At 43.2% G+C, this 22,038-nt stretch overlaps 2 non-coding genes across 2 annotated transcripts; one reads left to right on the top strand and one right to left on the bottom strand.

The window, feature by feature from the left end:
- Window positions 1–12,392: 12,392 nt before the first annotated feature.
- On the top strand, window positions 12,393–12,484 carry trnar-ucu (transfer RNA arginine (anticodon UCU)). The gene is given in 2 exon segments: window positions 12,393–12,429; window positions 12,449–12,484. It is a non-coding gene; the product is annotated as a tRNA-Arg (tRNA).
- Window positions 12,485–16,820: 4,336 nt separating this feature from the next.
- On the bottom strand, window positions 16,821–16,893 carry trnav-aac (transfer RNA valine (anticodon AAC)). Its single transcript has one exon. It is a non-coding gene; the product is annotated as a tRNA-Val (tRNA).
- Window positions 16,894–22,038: the final 5,145 nt, after the last annotated feature.

Raw genomic sequence — 22,038 nt, 5'->3', positions numbered from 1 at the left:
TCCCCATCATTCTCTCCCTCGCTCCCCGTCCCTCCCTCCCTCGCTCCCCATCGCTTCTTCTCTGACTCCCTCTATGTCCCTCCCTCGCTTCCTCCCTGTCGCTCCCTCCCTCGCTCCCTCCTTGCTCCTCCATCCCTCTCCATCCAAAGATCCAACCGAGTTAGTGAATTCATCAGGACCGGAAGGGAATATGTTTATGTGGTATGTCCGTGGGAAAAGATTTCAAACATCAGTGTGAGTGGGAAAGCGCCAACACCCGGACACTGACACACCTGATTCTGAATGTTCCAGTGAGCTAACTGCAGAAATTATTCAACATCATCCAGTTAACATTCTGGGAAATAAAAATCCACAGAGCAGAGAAACTGTACACACATTGTGTTTATAGACAAGGATTCAACAGGTCATCCAATCTGGAGGGATGCCAGGAGATCAGCATCATGGAATAACCGTGGGAATGTGTGGATTGTGTGAAGGGATACAGATACCCAGGCCAGCTGGAAGCTCACCGTCACAGTCACTCCAGGGAGAGACTATTCACCTGCTAAATGTGTGGGAAGGGATTTGCTCAGTCACACAGCCTCGGGTCACACCAGTGGGTTCACACTGACAAGAGACCTTTTAAATGCTCTGACTGTGGGAAAAGCTTTAGGAGTGTTCAGCTGTTCCACATGGGGGAAATGAGTCACTTGGAGATCAAACCTAATGTCACAAAAAAGTCTTCACGGGGAAGGAAGCTTCACCTGCTCTGTGTCTGGGAAGTGATAGAATTCATGGCCCAGCCTAATGTCACACGCTCGAGTTCACACTGGAGAGAGACTGATACCTGCTGTGTGTGTAGGAGGGGATTCGCGTCTTCATCCATTCTAATGTCACACAATCAGGTCACACTGGAGAGAGATCTTTTACCTGCCCTGTGTGAGGGAGGGGATTCACATCATCATCCAGCCTAAGGTCACATATGCCGTCTCACACTGGAGAGAGACCGTTCATCTGCTCTCAGCGTGGGAAGAGCTTCAGTCAGTTTAGTCAGTTACCCAGCCTCACTAAACATCGATGTGTACACAGCGGGGAGAAGCGATTCACCTGCTACATGTGTGGGAAGGGAGTCACCTGTTCTTCCCACCTCACTTATGACAGGCCTGTCACACTGGAGAGAGACCATCGTCTGCTCAGTGTTTGGGAAGGGATTTATTAAATCAGCACAGGTTCTGATACACCAGCATGGTCACATTAGAGAGAGACCGTACACCTGCACTCATTGTGGGAAGGGATTCACTCTGACATCTGATAGTCAGTGAACACCAGTCATCCACACTGGGGAGAAACATTTCACTTGCTACGTGTTTGGGAAGGGATTAACTCAGCCCTCCGATTATTGTGGATATGGGCTTATTCTCACTGATAAGAGACCACTTAAATGCTCTGACTGGGAGAAGATCTTTAGAAACATCAATGCTTTGATGAAACACCAGCAAACCCATTCTATCAGAGCTCCCCCCCACCCCGCCCACAACCCCGTCTCAACACGAATGTGGAACAATCAACTTCTGAATCTGCTCAGATCTGTCAAGCAAAGCTGTCAATTCCCTCTCCTTGAATGAATATTAAGCTTCACCCAGACTGAAACTTCTTCCACTCTCCGATATCGTTGAGAAAACAATTTATCCTGATTTCATGCTTTTCAATTCTGGTGTGAAATTAGTGACTTGCAGCAGCTGAAAGGAGAGGAAGTGAACCCAGGGAGGGAGCAGAACCTGTTCAGTCAAGAAGTGATGAACAATTAGATTTGATTGTTTTGAATTTTTAACCTAAATTCTAACCTAATAATAATAAACATGATCTCATTTTGCGGGATCTAAGAAAGGGAAGATTTTCAGACAGAAATCTTGAAACAACCATCATGTAAAAATCCAATGGAGCCACTGAAATAGGTCACAAGTGAATTGTATTGGGTTGAAACCATAGATCAAGAAATGTCTATTTGTTTCGAAAGATTTGAAACAACAGTTTGTCTGGAAAGGTACTGATACATTTGTACCCAAATAAGAGTCTTCCAGTGAACTGATATACCTTCACTTAATCTCCCAGCTGAAAGAAACATCACAACATTCACAGCGGGAACTTAGACAGACACAAGACCTCCTATAATATGGATGAATTATGGAAATGCTTGGACTGTGAGAAAGGATTCTATTCCTTGTTGATGCTGCAGTTTCATCAATACAGTCACACGAGACTGAGACCTTTCACCTGCTCTGAGTGTGAGAAGGGATTCCTTGATTCATGTGCTCTGTGGAAACATCAATGTGCTGCCACTGGAGAGAGGCCGCTCACCTGCTCTGTTTTTTTTTAAAGATTCATTCATAGTCTGAGAGCGTTGCTGGCTAGGCAGCATTGATTGCCCATCTCTAATTGCCCAGAAGGTAGTTCAAATTCAACCATATTGCCGTACGTCTGGAGACACATGTGGTGCAAACCAGGTAAGGATCACAGTTTCCATCCCAAAAAGACATTAGTGAACCAGGTGAGTTATTCCAACAACCGACAATGGATTCACAGTCGTCATTAGATTCTTAATTTCAGATATTTGTTGAATTCAAATTCCACCGTCTGTATCCATACAGGGAAGAGACCATTCAAATACTCCAAGTGTGGGAAGCGGTTCAGAGATTCATCTGGTCTGCAGGTACACCAGCGAGGTCATGCTGGGGAGAAGTTATTCATATGTTCTGAGTGAGGGAAATGATTCATTCAGTCATCCAGTCTGTCGAAGTAAAAGAAAGTTCACAAATGATCAGAAGAGTTGGATTTTGCTGTTAATCTGCATTATATGTGCTGCTGGACAGCACATTTCAAACAGACAGTATCTACTGTCTAGAAAAACAAGTGAAGCAGCTACGGGGGACAGTTAGCATCTGCATGCTCTTCTCCATACTGCATACCATTCTCATTAACAGGATGTTAGAAAGGGAAGATTTGCAGACAGAAATCTGAAAATGACCATCACATGAAAACCTAATGGAGTCACTAAAATAACTGGGACATGAATATCATAGTCTTCCATACTGGCTGTTTCTTCATTCTCAGTGATTTTAAAACCTGGAACTTCTCCCAAACAAATTTGTGGGTGACCCTACACCTCAAAGACTGCAGTCCCAGAAACCACCATCTTCTCAAGGAGGACAACTGGGATGGGCAATAAGTGCTGACCTAGACAGTGATGCTATATCCCATGAATTGATTTGAAAATGAGGGAAAATCACATCCAAGACTGAGCCATGTTCATTCTGACAGTGAGTTAAGTGGGAGGGTCAGAGGGTTTCCTTCTTCTGGACTGGCCGGTCTCAACACTTTGCTTCCAGTGATATTGATGTTGTTTACCCTGAGACCGCACATTCCAAAGGAAATGATCCCCAAAAGCCGATAAAGTAAATTTATTTTATCTTGGATAGGAAACAATGTTTCCCTCACCACTCCAATTAGATCAGAAGTAAATAAGTTTGTCTTTGTTCCACTGAGTCTCCCGTCCAATCAACTCAATTAGTCTCCATCAATATTTATGCTCCATATCCTCCCCTTTCATCTCTGCCATCGGCAGATCCTTCTATTCCTTTCTCCCTTAGGTATGTATCGAACTTCTTAAATATATTCCTCTGTTCACCTCCATCTCACGATCTTGGAGTGAGTTGCACATTCTGACCTCTCATAGGGAAAGAGATTTCTCATGAAATCACTATTGGATTTTTAAAGCCCTTCGTCATTTTAAAGACGTCAGTCAGATCATCCTTTAATCTTCTCTTTTCTGGAGAAGCGCTCCCCAGTCGTGCCTGAGGATTACATGCTTTCAGTTCTGATCATGTCTTTTTGAACCTGTGTGACATAATTCCGGAGCGTCTATTTCCTTTGACCAAATGACAATGACAAATGTTGACAGTGCTCCCAGTGGAATCAAACTTTCAAATCAAATAATTGAAATATAATTTTCATCCTTTCCATTCTATCTCTGTAGAAAGGAGCCCAAATATTTACTGTGCCTTGGCAGAAAGATGTTAAGTTCCTAGAGACGTTTGAGACTGGAATTGCAGGAATGTCATCAGGAATTCAGGACTTCAGTTGGTTAGAGATACTGGAACAACTGATCCTGTTCTCTTTGAATCTTATACCACCTATCTTCTCCTCTATCCATCTTCGGTGCGCCTCCCCCTATCTCCCTATTTATTCCAGAACCCTCTCCCCATCCCCCTCTCTGATGAAGGGTCTAGACCTGAAACGTCAGCTTTTGTGCTCCTAAGATGCTCTTTGGAATGCTGTGTTCATCCAGCTCCACACTTTGTTACCTCGGATTCTCCAGCATCTGCAGTTCCCATTATCTCTTTTAAAATAAATTTGTTGGTCTATAAACTGGTGTGGTGTGATTTCTGACTTTGTCCGCTCCAGTCCAACACCGGCACTTCGACATTCGGGGATTGTTCAGTTTGTTGAGGCCCACATCCATGGCTCAACGGACCAGCATCAGGATGTAAATTAGAAAAGGTGTTGGCTCGAGACCATGTGCTTCAGTTGCTTTGGTCAAGCAATTAAGGCTCCGATTCCATCAATTTAACCCACGCAAAACACACCCATCAAAGATTCTGTCTTCCTCTGCTCTACACAGAGTGAGACAGAGACAAGTGGCAGGAGTTGGCCCCTCTCTCCAATTTCCTGCTGCCAGCAGAAAGTGGCCACTGCAGCTTCAATCAGCAGCTTCCTGCCCATGCCTGGGACACAGTTTACAGAAACTCATTCCGCATGAACGGTTCTCCTCGTGTGAAAGGGGCGAAAAAGCATTTGCTCAATTTGACAAGGGCTGCAGCAGATTCCCCCTGTCTTTAGAACATTTTTAAGCTAGTCTTAAAATTAGAAGCAGCAATATTTTGTGATGAGAACAGCAATATAAAATGACCTCTGCTCCCGTTTATGGAAAAATGGTAAAAACAAACCTTGTTTGAATAATGAGGGACCACTGCTGTAAGGCAAATGCAATAACGGCTACACTGCAGAATATTATTCTTTACACTGTCTTGCTCTATTATACACAATCTGTTCAGTCATCTATTACACTGCCGTTTCTAATGCATGAGACCCTCTCTCAGAGGACACCTATTCCTGCAGTGTTGGGTCTATCGTTTGGTGATTCGCTGAGGAACCGTGAGTTCATTTCTTTCTGGGCCCTGTGCGAAATTTCACAGCCTGCTGCATCCAACATCCAAAGGAACTCTTTAAATGTTGTTCGAAGTTGTTTCTGATGCAATAGTATTGACGCCAACATGTCATTTCCTCCACCTGCCAGAATTGCATTTGAAACATTACATTCCTGTTTGTCCTTCCGGGTATTTCAGAAAGGTATTTCGGAAGCAGCTGATGTGAGGATGGTTCCATTTTGACAGGAAGAATGAGTTGGAGCAGTATAAGTTGCAGAATAATGAGGAAACAATGGGGCAGTAATACGGACAGGGGAGCGGCTGAATGATTCCTTTCTTTGCTGCAAACAGAGTCTGATTTTGAAGTCCGAAATTGAACAACATAAGTCAGGCGGGTGAAATCCTTGCTTTCTGGGGGTTGGTCTCTCCTGACGCCTCTGTCACTTTTGGCAGAATGTGCTTAATTGCTTCCACTTGAAGGTGAAAATAAGGTTCCGTTCCCCGAGGAACTGAATCTCAAACTTCAGTCCCATTTATTGTAACTTTTGAGATTAAAACATCACAGGGAAAATACTGTTGTGATCAACACTTGAACCATCAGAGCATACAAGGCTACAGGCCAAGTGCTGGAAACTGGGATTGATCGGCCGACAAAACCTCATTGATTTGATCATTCCAGTAGACAGAAAAAAATCAAAAGCTATGTTATTAAGAAAAAATGCACATGCTTCTGCCGTCATTCCTGGTGGTCTGGTGGTTAGCGTTTGGCACTTTCACCTCGGCAGCCTGTGTATGATACCTAGTATGAAACCAGGATTGTTTTTTTACCGACAGGGACAATAGCAGAGGTAAAGAAATTCTGATGGGAATCCTTCTGAATATCTCAGAATCGTTAATGTCCCCAAGAACATGAACTTCAGTGTCCCAGCCTCTTAATGATGGGAATGGTGCCTGAACTGTCTCTGTTCAGTCAGACAGTTCACTCGTCATTCTCCTTTGATTTCACTTCCCAAAGAGATTCTAAAGATTCTTGAAGCTGAGACTGGGTGAGTTGTTTTGTTTCCTTACCATTCCCAGTCGCTGCAATGACTGGGCCAGTGGGTTTGGGAAACTAAAAGCTACTCATGAGAAACTTGTGGGACGATTTCAACTTTCCTTTCTCTGCTGAGGCTAGGACGTGGGACATTCACCGATCGGAGACAGAAAGTGTTCTGATTCTTGCAGAAATTCAAACGTCATCACATTTTCAGAGCAGTGAGAAAGCGTAGCCAGGAGGTGAAATAAATTGCAACCATTGGGGTCAAACAAGGTAGAAGTCAAACCTACAATCTTCTGCGTAATAATCAGGCACGTTATCCCCTGCACCACTGGCACCCAGCACACACTGCCCTTACACACTACAGTTCTAGTGTTAACACGGACACATGTAGCAACAGGTGGCATGGTGGCTCACTGGTTAGCACTACAGCCTCACAGTTCCAGGGACCTGGGTTTGATTTCAGCCTCAGGTAACTGTCTGTGTGGAGTATGCACCTTCTCCCTGTGTCTTTGTGGGATTCCTTCCACAGTCCAAAGATGTGTAGGTTAGGTGCATGGGCCATGATAAATTGCCCGTAGTGTTCTGGGATGTGTGGGTAGAAGGAAGATTGGTCTGGTATGATTCTGCCAGGGGCAGTGTGGGCTTGTTGTGCCGAAGGGCTGTTTCCACACTGTAGAGAATCTAATCTATCATTCATAATGTGGACAGTCAGTAAAGATGATCACTATCACTGCTTCAGATTAATAGCACTGACTTTTTGATGCAGCAAGTTTCACGGACAAAGAAAACACGTTTGTCCTCAGGGTGTGAGAGCTCAGCTATTCAATGACATTATAACGTTCAAATAAATCTCAATTCCACTTTACTACTTTTCCTCCACAACTTGAGGAAAACTCCAGCCTGTCACAACATTGTATGTTCCCATTACTTTTCGTCTAGATTACTTGAAATGCCTGTGTCTGTTTGCAGGAAGTTGAATCACATGAAACATGCGAAAACGCTCCTCCTGCAATTAACCTAGTTTCTCCCTGCATTTCTCCCTGCACAGGTTTCTCTCTTTACAAGTTATATGTTTGTAGCATTTTTCTTTATAATTGAGACATTTTCACGGATTGATCCTCCCCCAGTTCTCAAACATCTGTGCTGCCGAAAACAATGTTGCTTCCAATTAAAATTGCTAAGTACCCTTTCAGACAGCGTGATGCCCCAACAATCCCTGCTCCATGTCAATAAATGCTGCTCCGGGTGAGGTTGGAGCTCGCAGCCTCGGCATTTCACGCGCCTCTATACCATCATAGAAGGACCGCGTGCTCACCGGTTGTGTCATTAGAGCCACAGAGTAGCTCTGCGTGCTCATTGCCACCTCCATTTCTGGTTTTATATTCGCGGCTGTGCCATTGAGTCTCTCTGGTTCTGGGCCTGGGAGCTGGGATTAAATGGCCTTCTGCAGCAGTGGTTCCTTCCTTGTATGAGCAAACTGGTGCTGAAACCGATGTTAATCTACATTGCTTTTTAATGTGTGCATTTTCAATATTTTCAATATTTTCCTGCACTATACACTGAAAGTGTGATGTTGTGAAATCTCAGCCTTGAACAGACTCACTTACTGACTCTCCCACAGCCTCTGGGTCACCGAATTGCAAATTTTCGCTCCACTCTGAGCTTCTCACATCTCCATTCCTCATTTGGCAAGTAATCCCACCATGGCAAATTCATTATCTACATTCTAAAATATGAACGTAATGTAGAAAATGTGGGTCCAGTGATGGAATTGGCCAACATGTGATAGTTATATGAAAGTGTAGAGGCCTGTGAAATACCCGTTATGAGTTCGAGCTTCACGTGAATTAGCTCTTAATGACATGGGGGCAGTGTGCTAAGAATACGGCTGATGTTGAGCAAATTCAACTTTATTAGAAAATGTCAATTTCTGTGGATTGGGGAATGGTTTTGTTGGTGGGAAACATCTCAGTTATCAACAAATATCCAGCATGTATTAAACACGTACAGAAAAATCAACACAGAGTTTCAGCTCGATCACCTTTCTCACGTGGCTTAACCTGCATAGCGTAACCCCCGGGAAAAGAAAAGGTTTGGTTTTTTTTTAGCCTGTTTAATATTATTCACCTTGCTGCCAATTGGCAGAATCCATTACAATAATGAAAAAGAATTAGATTTATCTCATTACACCGTTTCTCATTGCATTCAACTTTTGTCGGAATTCATTGAATTGATGTGCTGCTGAGAAGAACAGAGGCTGGAAAATACGAAAACCACTGAGACTATTTGATGGAGTTCTTCAGCAGGATCAATAAGCATGAAACAGATGCAAAAATCATTTCAAATGTGGTCAAATCTTCAAAGCACAAGATACAATCAGAAATTGCATCTCCGAGAGGTGAAACACTTCCTGATTATCACCGTACAATTTTATTTTCCAATTGATAAAAACAAAGTTCTGTTCCCTTTATAATGCTTCACGGAGAATCGTTTAGCACATATTTCAAAGCCGTAAGAATTTTTATTATCGATGCTACTCAACCACACACGGTCACGAAATGTATTTACATCTAAATTTCCTTTATGCTATTTTTAAATCCTGCTCAGTAATTTCACAATTTATAATGCTTCTGATCATCTAATGCCACATCTTCTAAAACCACGATCATTTTTATAAGTAGCTTTAATCAACCATTCACATCTGAAGTTATTCAAAGTCAAATTGATTCCCCACAACACCAACCCCCCGAACTCGCCATCCTCACCATCTCTCCCACCCAGGCCCAGCCACAGACTCTCTCCCCTTGTTAAATTATCTATTGTATCTTTGCTTATATGTCTTTCAAAATGTTCTGGAATCACTGACTACCTTTGTTTCTGGAATATTGTTGCGGATTTAAATAATGCTCTGACGGGAAGAAACTCTGCTCGAATATTTCCTTTATTATTTACCGACACTTGGGAATACCTTCCCTCTCTGACTTCGATTCAGTCGCAAGAGGGAATTTTCCCCTTTTTTTAGAAACTGAACCTCAAGTCTTCTGGCAAATCACCATTAGTTCACTTCCTAAGTTTCTCTGAGTCAGTTAGAGCATTTCTGACTGACCCCACGTCTGGTGAATATAATCCTGCAAACTTTCCAAAACCCTGATAAAACTCTTTTGTGTCCTTTCTAATGACATTATACCCCAGTAAAGCCCATCTGCATCTTTTTTTTTCTAATCCGATAAGGTTTTTGCACAATGCTCCAAGCGAGGCTGAACTATAGATGTTACAGAAGTTCTATGATCTCGATCACCTCACTGTGGGGCTGCTTTTTCTTCCAGTGCTAACTGGGTAAGGACAGTGAATACCTTCGCCAAAGGCAATCGTGGATCTGAGATCTAAAATTTACGAAACAAAACTACCCGACTTATTGTGTATCATCTCTCCATATTGGTGTCCCCTTTTAACATCATTTTGTGCTTCCATGTCTTGAATTCTACCTAATTATTCATTTATTAATTAAGACATTTCCCTCAACTCATTGTTCTAAACTCTGTGGAGCACTATATAGTTGTATGCTCATGGAACACAGACATCTCGTCCCTGGAGTGAATCGAATGGACATTCCTGATGTGGCCTCGAAGGCAAGTATTTCCTCCTCCAGTTCAGGGAGATCATTACTGCAACGACCTGCATTTGTGCGTTCATTACACCCATGGAAATTGCTGTAATACTTTCACATTGAGCTTTTACAATCTGATTCTAGCAAAGGTTGACATAAATGCTGCATTTCTCAGTGTCATTTTCCTGTGCATGGTAGCCTGTACTGTATCATGTACAATGACGTGCTAAGTTGTCTGAATGCACCATTCCAAATATTTCAAACAATGGTGGTTCGTGTGTACCAAACTGATAGAATGCAGTCGTTTCGCAGCACCTGGCCACTGTAAAGATGTGGTGGCTTGTGGAAAGGGACTGATCTCATGAACTGGAAATCATGAGTTTAATTCCTGCATCTAACTAGCATTGGTTGTTAATTGCCGAACCAAAGTGTGTGCCGTTGCCAACTGTTCGATTTTAAGACCATATCATTCCATTACTGCTGCATTTAAAGCAGCCCTCTCCCTTTAAGTCACGGCACAGCAACAATCTTTGGTGATTCTAATGATGGTATAAATTGGCTAAGCCAGATTGACGAATGTAGTTTGAATAGTGAGTTGATGAGGTGTTATTGGGGCAATGTATCAGAACAATACTTTCCAGCAATAATAAGACAGTAGGGTATCTGGTAATATGCAATGGCACAGTGTTGAATGATGACCTCATGGTGAAACCACCCCTCAGTCGAAGTAAGAACAGCGTGACTGAGTTTTATATTTAGTTTGAGGAAGGGACCGTTGGTTCCAAGATGCACACTGTAAACCAAAGTGAGGAAAACGGGAACAGTACGAAGTTAGGACCGACTAAAATAAAGTGGAAAATTAGGTTTACGAGTGGGTCAGTAGACTTGTAATGGCAAACTTTTAAGGAGGTATTTCAGAATACTCGAAAATGCTATATTACAGTCAGAAAGACTTGAAGGAAATGAAGCACCATCCATGTCTCAGGAAGGAATTTAAAGATAAGATGTACTTGAAATTAAAAAAAGTACTGAATTCCCCAAAGATATTCATATTCAGACATATGCACATAGGCCACATTGTTTAGGGAAGCATGTTTTATATGCCAGCTTTTCCTTGCCACTGTCCATTCTGAAGAAGCGTTGCTGGACTCTGCCTTCGTGATGGCACTGACACCATATGACTCTTTGTGACATCCCTGTAGAAGATCTAACTCTAACATGTGTTATTATCAATCTACATTTTTAAACTGAAATCTAAATCTGTAAAAATTAGTTGTAGTGTTGCTTTAAATCCGACGGATTTAAGGATGCTATGGCCATCCAGACCTGAGTACTGACGATGCCTGAGCCACAGACCCAGTAGAGCAAATAATGCTGATCTTGCAAACGGTGATTTCGGTAACCACACGCCCTGTGCAATGTGACCTTTATGCCTCTGCCTAAGACTTTTCACAACCGCTCATCTGCACATCCTTTTCTTACTATCATCTGCTTGTCCTGCTCATAAACTAAGCTTTTCACTGTACTCTGGCACAAGTGACAACCAATTATATCCAGCGATTATGCCAGTTGTGCTGAATTGTCCAGAAATTTCTGCTTTAATTCAAAGAACATGTTCCATTTTGTTCGTGAGAGTGCAGCGAGAGTGTAATTGTCCCAGAGGGCATCCAGAGCCAGTCCTTCAAAGGGGAGGTGATGGTCCAGTGGTATTATGGTTCGGCTATTAATCCAGAGGCCTAGATAATAGGCTCAGCACCCGGGCTCAAATACTGCTGTAACGGATGGTGGAACTTCAAGCTACTTTATTAAAAACAGCTGATGACGATCATGAATCGATTATCAAGAGAAACCTGATCTAATTCACTCATGCCTTTTAGGGAAGGACACTGCCATTCTTACCTAGTCTGGCCTATGGGTGGATGCAGGCCACCGGGGAAAAGGGATGGGCCTGGCCAGCAATAACTTCATCCTGTTAATGTTTTTTTTAAAGACCAGGATATTGTCTGGACTCGAGCACTTCCTCAGTGAAGATAGATGAGTGAGGCTAGAGCTGTTGTGTTTTTCTGAGAGCAGAGAAAGCTTAGTGGAGAAACTGATTGACGTGTTCAAAAATATGAAGCTTATAAACGGAAAATTGGAATAAACTTTATCTTGTTGAAAAGCATGAGTAACCATTGACATAGATTAAAAACAAGGCACAGAAGGGTTAGAGGAGATTTTAGGCACATGTGTTCTCCCCCAGAGAGTTCTGGGTATCAGGAATTCACTGCCGAACGTGTGGTTAAGCGAAGAATGATCAGAACATTTTAAGAGTGTTTAGATAACCAGTTGAAGTGCCAGATCACACATGGATAGGAGTCAGGTTTTGGAAAATGGGATGCAAAAACAGAAGTTGCTGGAAAAACTCAACAGATGTGGCAGCATTAGTGAAGAAAATGCAAAGTTAACGTTTTGGGTCTGTTGACCCTGCTTCGAAGACCCGAATAAAAACGGATGCCTGAAGAAAGACACAAAAATAATGCACAAGAGTCAAACTTCTGTACTGCAAAAACGGAACGCCTGAGGCTCTGTGGTGCAATGGAGAGCACGTTGGACTTCTATATCAACATTAATATAGCGATTTAAAGGTTGTGGGTTCGAGTCCCACCAGAGTCACGTTTTAATGAAAGTTGCCCATGCCCTATTGCTGACCAGAGGAAATTCGTCAGATTTTCAGGGCAAGCTTTCTGGGAATAATACCGTTTGAAAGACAATCAGACCAGAATCTGTTGCTCACCTGAAAAGAAATGCGAGTTCGTGGTGAAGTTCAACTGGTTTGTAACAGCAACGTTACCTTCCACTGTTGGCAAGTTATTTTCGAATTTTTTTGATGGTGGAAATCGATGAATTTCTGATTCCCAATGGTCCACAAGGTTATGTGGACGGTTGGGGAAAAAATCATTGAAATGTTCTATCGAATGGTGAGGCGTGTTCACATTTTCAGCAGAAAAGAGTACTAAATTATAACGTGGTGAGGACAATGTGAATCAACAGCACTGAATATCAATTCATCAACTTCACCACGCCCCTCTCACAGCTGGAATATTCCAGCGTCAGATCAGGCTGTGGAAGATTAAAAAAAAAACAGTTTCAGTGCGTTTCTGTGTTGAATAAATTAGTGACATTGTGCAATTTGGGATTTTGGAATTGTCCACTCTGCGCAAAATGTGGATCAGTAATATCTGTCCGGAAGAGAGGTGGTCCCAAGACTGAACCTGAGGACAGTGCTGTGCACCCTCCTCGAATCTGGGAAACAATTCCTCATGGACAATGTTATACCCCTGCTCCCCTGGAGCTTTTTATTCCATCGGCTGCAAACCCTCGCAGAAGTTAATTCAACAGATGTTGTCACTGAGTAATTTCTTTACATGTGTTCAGCTCATGTAAGCAGAGTGTCACAGTGGGAACCCGATGGGCCCATCACCTATGGCTCACGTCATGTTCTGGAAACAGTCATCTGCTGTTTCTCATTTCCTAAACACCAGGGAGAAGTAACTGCTACTTTGCACAATTTACTCAACCGTTTTCAGAGAAAGGTTAAGCTGACTCACTGTTTCCTGCTATCTGCAACTCAATAAATATCTCAAATTAATTTTATTATCATAGGGGCCAAGGTTGTAAATGATGAAAAAATACTACCGTGGAGACAGTGCGCTCTCACACATCTCTTTTCTCTCCAGGCGTTGTCAGGGTGATGGCATAAAGCGCCTTCTCCCGTTCTCAGTCACTCTGGGATGGTTTGCAGAGCAGCCTCTATCCTCTGAGCTGTGAAGAAGATGGTGAGTTTTATACACATAGGTGCAGTGTGCATGAGGGACAGAGCTCGCTGTAGTAATACTCCACACTGAGTCGGACAGCAGTGACCTCCCTGTGGCATCTGAAAGGCCACAAGCACTTTTCCCCGAAATTGAGAGCAATTATCCTTCTTCAAGCAGCTCTGCATTTTCTGACAATCTTAGATGCAATTATTTGGACAAGGTTCCTAACAGAATGTAAGTTCCTTTGCATGTGCAATCTCCTTTTTGCACAGCCTCTCTGACTTTCCATATCACTCACTTCCACCACACTCTCCCCCGGCCCGCAAGACTGTGTTTGACAGGAAGCAGAAGAGAGCATTCATGCTGTTCTCCTGAAGCACTGCCTACCAGTGGAAGATGATTTTCTCCAGCCACCAATGGAGAGAGCTTGGTCTGGAGGGAAGGGAGCAAACAGAGTCACTTAGGAGCAGCGGGTCAGAATGGGAAGAATTTGTTAGTAACACTTAATGCGGCTTTCACTCTTCAAAGCAACGGTAATGAACACAGTTTACAAGAAAACTCACGTGATTTAGTGTTAATGGCTCTGCACTGTTGCTGGTTCTTTGCTGAGGGGGACGTTTCCTGTTTCAAGTGGGATGCATAAATGGGGAAGCATAGTATGGTGGCTCAGTGGTTAGCACAACAGCTTCGCAACACCAGGACCTGAGTTCAATTTTAGCCTAAGGCAACTGCCTGTGCGGAGTTTGTGTATTCTGCCTAAGTCTGCATCAGTTTCTTCCAGGTACTCCTGTTCCCTCCCACGGTTCAAAATTTGCCGGCTGGGTGGATGGGCCATGCTAAATTGCTTGTAGTGGTCAGGCATGTGTGGGTTATAGGGGATGGTTCTGGATGGGATGCCTCAAGGAGCAGTGTGGACTTGTTGCGACTAAGGGCCTGTTTCCAAGCTGTAGAGAATCTAATCTAAACAGGGGCACCTCTCAAGTTCAAATCACAGGCATTCAGTATCACACTCCATTCTTCACCCATGAGGGCAGGTTTCAATGAATTTGAGGGTGAGATGCCTCAGACTCTTTACAGCAAAGAAATTGCATGTGGAGAAGCAGGATGCAAGCTTTAAAGAAGGTCTGCCCATTGATCAATGGACGTCATCACAGGTGGTGAAAAGTCCAATGTAAACATAACTCTCTTTATCATTTCTGAAGGGCCCAGACGCAAAACTTTAGCTTTCCTGCTCCTTTCATGCTGCTTGTCCTGCTGTGTTCATCCAGTTCTACAACCTGTTATCTCAGATTCTCCAGTATCGACAGTTCCTATTATTTCTCTCTCTTTATCGTCTATGTTCTAAAATTCTAGTTCCCTAGAAAGTGTTTCTTGCAGTCTGCTTCATCCAAGCTCTTGCGCCATCTCCATTTAAACTTCTTTGCTTTAAACAGAGCAATCCCGGCCTCTGGAATCTTGGCACAAAACTGAATTCCCTCATCCCGTGTCATGAGGAAGCCGGAGGATTACGACAAGATTTAAGGGGTAAAAATCAGTTGGTTGTTGGAAACATGGAAACGTAGGAAAAAATAAGTACCCAGTATCCATCTCCATGAATCTTTCAATATTTTTGTGATCCAAGTGGAAGAAAACAACTCACTCCACCATCTGAGAGACCCAGTTCCCTTCAACGGACAAACATCACTGGGCTGGGAGCAGCGAGACAGAATGAGAGGAACATGCTCTACACACAGAGATAATAGGAACTGCAGATGCTGGAGAATCCAAGATAACAAAGTGTGGAGCTGGATGAACACAATAGGCCAAGCAGCATCTCAGGAGCAGGATGCTGCTTGGCCTGCTGTGATCATCCAGCTCTGCACCTTGTTATCTATGTTCTTGAAACTGTTTGCAGCTTCGAATTCGTAGAACATGGGGGTATTTTGCTTTGAGCACGTCTCAGCTGGTTTTTCGCTGAGTAAGCAAGCGTGTAGCTGGCTTCCTGGCCTTGGGGTATGATCCTCACTGAGGTTACAATTACGGCATTGACGTGCGAGAGGTCCCTGGTTCAACTTCCCATCAAGACCGGATTTCTCCTTTCCCTTTTGCCATATTGCCCGAGGAGCTTTTCTTCAAAGCAGCTTGTTCAAAGAGGTCGGATTGCCTGCAGTGTGGATGGGGCAGAAGTACCATTACAGTGAACACGGCAAAAGGAATCACCTGTTCAAAGCGAGAACACGTGTTTCAGGTTGTTCGCCCATGCAATCCGCCTCTCAATGAATCCTTCAGCTGCATTATCGTTCAGTCCTGGGCATGAAACTTCAGGAAGCCGGGATTTGAAGTGATGAGGGACAGCACTGAACAGATTCATGTGAATGGTGCCGTGTATGTAGAATGTCAGCAATAATGTTCAGTTGGAAAGTTGGGAAAGCTCACCTTATAGAGTAGAAAACTGAAAGTTGGTCTGTTTGAAGCTTTGAACAGAGAAGTTTCGGGTCTGTTAATCACTGTCTGACAGAACACCTTGTGCAGATTCTGTTGATATGAAGGGGAATCCGATGCCTGTTAAAATTGATAATGTGCACGTTACAAGGAGAAGCTAAAAGAGAACATTAAAAGAGACAATAAACTGTGAGGCTGGATGAACACAGCAGACCCAGCAGCATCTCAGGAGCACACAAGCTGACGTTTCGGGCCTAGACCCTTCATCAGAGAGGGGGATGGGGTGAGGGTTCTGGAATAAATAGGGAGAGAGGAGGAGGCGGACCGAAGATGGAGAGAAAAGAAGATAGGTGGAGAGGAGAGTATAGATGCGGAGGTAGGGAGGGGATAGGTCAGTCCAGTGAAGACGGACAGGCCAAGGAGGTGGAATGAGGTTATTAGGTAGGAGATGGAGGTGCGGCTTGGGGTGGGAGGAAGGCAACATGACTGCATGACAGGAAAAATGTACGGGCACAGCAAATGCACGCATAAAAAGCTTGAGCACCTGTGCTCTCAAAATCGGCCCATGTTCAGTAGCAGGAACGAGAGAAATTTAACAAAGCTTTCCACAGCAATGCTTTGGCATTACCCTCCTGTCCACAGCAGTAGTGTTATGACAGCTGCAATTTTGGGTGGCTGACCAGAATGAAAGGCTCACTGACGACAAGGGCAAGGCAAGGAAACTCTGTCCACAGGAATGAAGAAACCTGTGGCCGTGATAAAAGGTGTGCAAGTGTTTCTGCCCGGTTTCGAACCGGGGACCTTTCGCGTGTTAGGCGAATGTGATAACCACTACACTACAGAAACACAGTGCCCCACTGCTCTACCCACTGTCCTTCGAACACCATTGAAATTTGCAGCCATTCAACATTTGATTTCTCTGTTTTAAATCGATTGGTGCTGTCCAACGTTATTGACATTGTAAAAAGTAAAAGATACAACATAAAATTGCCCAGAAAATGTTCATGACGATGTTGTCAGGGTTGCAGGGTTTGGACTGTTGGCCTAGGCCGAATCGACTGGGGCATTTTTTTTTTCCTGGAGCATCAGAAGTTGAGGAATGACCTGATAGAAGTCTGTAAAATCTCGCGAGATATGGATAGAGGGAATAGTCAATGTCAATTTCTAAGAGTCGGCCCGAGTGCAAAATGGGAGGGCACATATTTAAGGTGATAGTAGAATAAGTTAAAAGAATTCTTAGGGTCATATTTTCACGCCGAACGTGGTGTGTGTATGGTGTGAACTGCCAGCGGAAGTGGTGGGCGCTTGTAAAAATGACAACATTTCAAAGGCACCTGAGTGTGTGTATGAATCGGTTGAGCGACGAGGAATGAGACCGTCCCACAGCAAAGTGTTCGGTCACTTTAACCAAAGGTTGATTGAGACCAAACAAAGTGGATCATAGTTCATCCCTGTTCTCTACCTGTTTGACGACTCTTTATAAATACCATTTAAAAACTTCGCTCACATTTCTGCTTCTGCCGCCTACTCAGAGACTTAAAAAACTTAGTGGAAGAAAAGTTTCCTTGTACGTTTCATTTCATACTTTTCTCCTCTCATCTCAATCCTATTCCTGCTAATATTTAATATTTCCCCCGGCAAAGAAATTCCCATTTTCCACACTATGCATCCCTCTCTTCATTTTATGTACCTCTATCAGTTCACCCCTCAGCTTCTGTGCTGTTGCAAAATTTTGGTTAGCTTACTAGAATGAAAGGCTCACTGACGCAAGGGCATGGCAAGGGAGCCACTCCAATCCAGGGAACATGCTGGTAAATGTCCTTTGCACACCCTGCAATGGTTCCACATTTATCCTGCAGTGTGGCGATGAGACGTGCGCATAGTACTCCAAATGTGGTCAAAACAAAGTCTTGAAGTCATTGCAATAAGATTGGTAAACTTTATACTCACTGATTGGACAGATGAAGGCAAGCATGCTGTAGGCTTTCTTTCCCACCTGAGCCAGTTGTGTTGTCACTTTCAGGAAGCAATGGATTTGCACCCAGATCCCTCTGTCTATCAATGCTCCTCAGCCTCCTGACATTTACTACAAACTTTCTTCCTACATTTGATCTCCAAAAATGCATCATACGTGTCCTGCCAACTTTCCACTTGGTCTATATCCTGTTTTATCCTTTGTATCCTTCCGGCCGATCCACATGTCTACCAATTTTCATTTCATCAGCAAACTTAATCAGATGACTGACGTTTACCTCTAAATTACTAACAAAAACTACAAACAGAGGTCCAGGTATTATCCTAATGGAACCCTACTGGCCACAGACCTCCAGTCAGAAATCCACCCCTCCATAACTACCCCTTTCTAACTTCAGACTCACTGTTCATGCAATAGACCCACATGACATATATTTCCTGGAGAGTTGCCTCTAAATCAGACACCAGTCAGGAAGTGGACAGCATTAACCAACCTGATCTCTTTATTTGCCATTGGATTTTACCTAAACAGTTTATAAATTTCAGCCTCACTGTGTAATGTGAAGAGGGGCCGTGGGACAGCAGTTTCCTCGCCTGCTGTCGAATAAAGATCATTCTAACTGTAAAAGGAATTATTGTAGTTTGGAAATTTACCTTCCTGAACTCATTGCCACCTGTTTTAACAGGAAGAGCTGGAATATCCTGATAGATTTCAACGAGAAGCTACATGTTTACAAATTCAGTGTGAAAATATCAGTATAGTTTATCAATATGACGCTGTCACTGATTGAATGAAGCAACTGCCCAGAAAGAGGCGGCTGTGTGTTTAAACCCCACGATGAACAGTTTGTGTTGGGCACATCACATCCCTGCAGCAATGTTCCCATTTAAAAACTGATAAGAGAACATCCTCCATGCTTAAAAAGATGCTGAATAAGCAAAGCACAAAGAAGCAGCATCCCCAATATCGGTGGCTCATGTTGCCGCCAAACACCATGAGCCTGATGTGGCGAGAGCACACAACCTTATGAACTGCCTGCAGACATGCTACTGTTGCACCTCCGGCTCTCAATGAGCGAGCTTTTGCTGCGCAGGATTAAGAGAAGTGATTGTATCCCAACAAGACGTCGTTACCAGCAAAGGGGGACAAAAGGCACATTTTATCCAACTTCTTCCCAAGCTCTCTGCCTGTCCCCAATCATCTTCGGTCATTCTCCAATTTGTTTGTCCCCCTCATCCTGCCCTTGATTGCTTCAGCCTCTCTCTTGTGCTTTAACATCCTGTTGTGACCAGGGGAGATTGATTCCAGTCTGTATGTCACAGGGCGGATCCAGGAATAATTCTCGATCCTCCATCAGAAACGGCCAGAAAGAAACGATTTGTTTGTTGGATGGGGATGGGGGCAGATTCCAAAACAGATACCCTCAGGCATCTTACACCAATATCCTTTCAAGTAAAACGACAAAACAATTAACTCATTGTATTCCTGCACTCGGATCATTAGGAACCGAATGCTCTTGGTTTTGAACGAATCCGATGTGCTTTCCTCAGCTCCCTACTGGGTAAGGTAATGGTGATGCATCTGTTTCAAGATCAGGAGTTTGTAATTTTCTCTCTGGCTCGAATGCAGCTCATAGCATCTTTATACTTCCATTTCAATATTTCTCATCCGACTGAAGCCGTGATGAGGTTTGACTTTCTGTTGCACATGAACGAGAATCCTTTCACTGTCTTACATTTGTAAACGTCACCAAGAGCATCCGAGTTAATGTCCCAGCGGCATCAAAGGAAGGCAAGCTGAAATAGTCCCACAAGCTGCAAGTAGGCACTTTTCCATTTCCTGAACCCACCGACCCAATCATGCAGCTTTTAGGAATGGCAAAGAAACAAACCAGAAAACCAAGTCTCAGCTTTATGAATCTTTAAATATTCTTTGGGAAGTGGAATCCGAAGGGAGTAAAGGGTGAACTGTCCGGTGAACAGAGACAGTCATGGCACCTTCCCCATCTTTAAGAGTCTCAGGCATTGACTCATTTTCTGGGGATCATTCGTTGATCAGGGGCAGTAAATGGATTCCTGCCAGAGCTGCTCTGCTTCTGCTATGGTTGCTGTCATGAACCAGGAAAGGAAGCCAACTCATAGTCGTCAAAATAGCAAATGTCAGCCAAAAGCAAGAAGGAGTCAATTTCATGAATATTTCTTTTGATTTAATTTCATCAAACATCCCCTTTTCACGTCTGCATTTGATGTTAGAATAATAAAGGCATTCATCCATCCCCCTTGGAAACGGAATGAAAACACACCTCTGTCAGAATTTGAACCCAGTCAATAAAAGGCGCCCGATAAAAGCAGGAATTGCATCTCCCAGAGACAGTTCACTTCCTAATTGTTAGGGCATAACTTTTGTTTCCAATAACAAAATAACCTCAGTTCTATTATTAATGCTTCACGGGGAAACATATGCCACCCATTTCAAATTCATAAATTGTTTTTATTGTCAACGCTATTCAACTGCACGCCTTCACGAAATGTATTTACTTCTAAATTTCCTGTATCTGCTTTGAAAAATCCTGATCGGTCCTGTCGCAATATATAATGGGTTTCACTGTGAAGAATATGTCGTACTTTTCAAAACCACAAGCGTTTTCGCGTTGTCTTAATCATCTGTTCATAAAATTTCCTTACACCTATAGTCATTTAAATTTGAATTGATTCTCCTGCCTGGCCCTGCCCCCACCCTTGCCCTACCACCTACATTTCGCCCAACACCTCCCCCCACGATCCCTGTAAGATCCAGCCACTGACTCTCTTCCATTGTTAAATCCACTCCTTCTATGTTTTCTTATTTGTTTTTTTAAACCCTCTGGAATCAGATTCTAACTTTATTTCTGGAAAATTGTTGCCAACTTAACTCTCTGAGAGAAAGAAACTCTGTTCTAATATTTCCTTCATCATTCACTGATGGTTTTGAATCTCTGACCTCTCTGAACTTCATTCTCATGAAAAAGGGAATCATCCTCCTATACAGGCACTCTGAAACTCGCATAGTCAGGGAAATTACGTTTGTTTACTTCCCAATTTTCCCAGGTTCAGATGCAACTTTTCCAAATTTTGCAACATCACGTGAATGTAATCCTGCATCCTGTCCATCATCCCAATATAGTCAGCTGTGTATTTTCTAATCTCTGCATTGTTGGTGAAGACCGATGACAAAAATTACATACGATGATCCAATTGAGGCTGAACTACAGACATTACGCTTGCACAATGATCTTTTTGCTGACTTAATGTGACTTATTTTTTCCATTTATAAACTGAACTAACCCAAATTACTGTCTAATCACATTATGGACATCGTTTCTCTGTGGATCAAAAGCTCTCATCTCCTTTGTTACTTCTTGGAATGTGGGAACAATTTATAATGTCAATATCCCAGTAACCCGACTGACTCTCGGCCATTTCCAAGGGAAGTGATATTCAAACACCTCGCTGTGGGGCTGTCGTCACTTGCAGTGCAGATTGGGTCAGGGCAGTAAATTCCTTTACCACATGTTAAACTGAATCTGAAATTTACATTTAAGTAAAAAAAAACCCTCCTAATTATGGTGTACTGTCTTTCTGTGTTGATGCCCCATTTGAGCATCACTTCATGCTTCCCTATATTGAATGAACCAAATGATTACTTTGAGAATGGACGTACTTTCCTCACCTCTCAATGTTCTAAACTCTATCGAGCATTGACTGATGTAATTTGTATGCTCCCAAAGGACAGTCCTCACATTCCTAGGATGATTCCAACGAACATTCCTGACGTGACTTTGAAGGCAAGTATTCCCTTCTCCGAGCTAGGAAATCATTACTACACTGACCCTCATTTATGCGCTCATTAAAGCCAAGCCAATTGCAGGAAAACTTTTACATTCAGCTGTTGCAAACTGATCGCTGCAAAGGTCGACCCAACCCCTCATTGTCGTTTGTCTGCCAATGGGAAGCTTGACCGAATTGTTTGGAATGACA

The sequence above is a fragment of the Stegostoma tigrinum genome, unplaced genomic scaffold, assembly GCF_030684315.1.
Source record: "Stegostoma tigrinum isolate sSteTig4 unplaced genomic scaffold, sSteTig4.hap1 scaffold_49, whole genome shotgun sequence".
NCBI classification, from domain to species: Eukaryota; Metazoa; Chordata; class Chondrichthyes; order Orectolobiformes; family Stegostomatidae; genus Stegostoma; species Stegostoma tigrinum.
The sequence above is the reverse complement of the archived record's forward strand: the minus strand, read 5'-3'. Positions and strand labels throughout refer to the sequence as shown.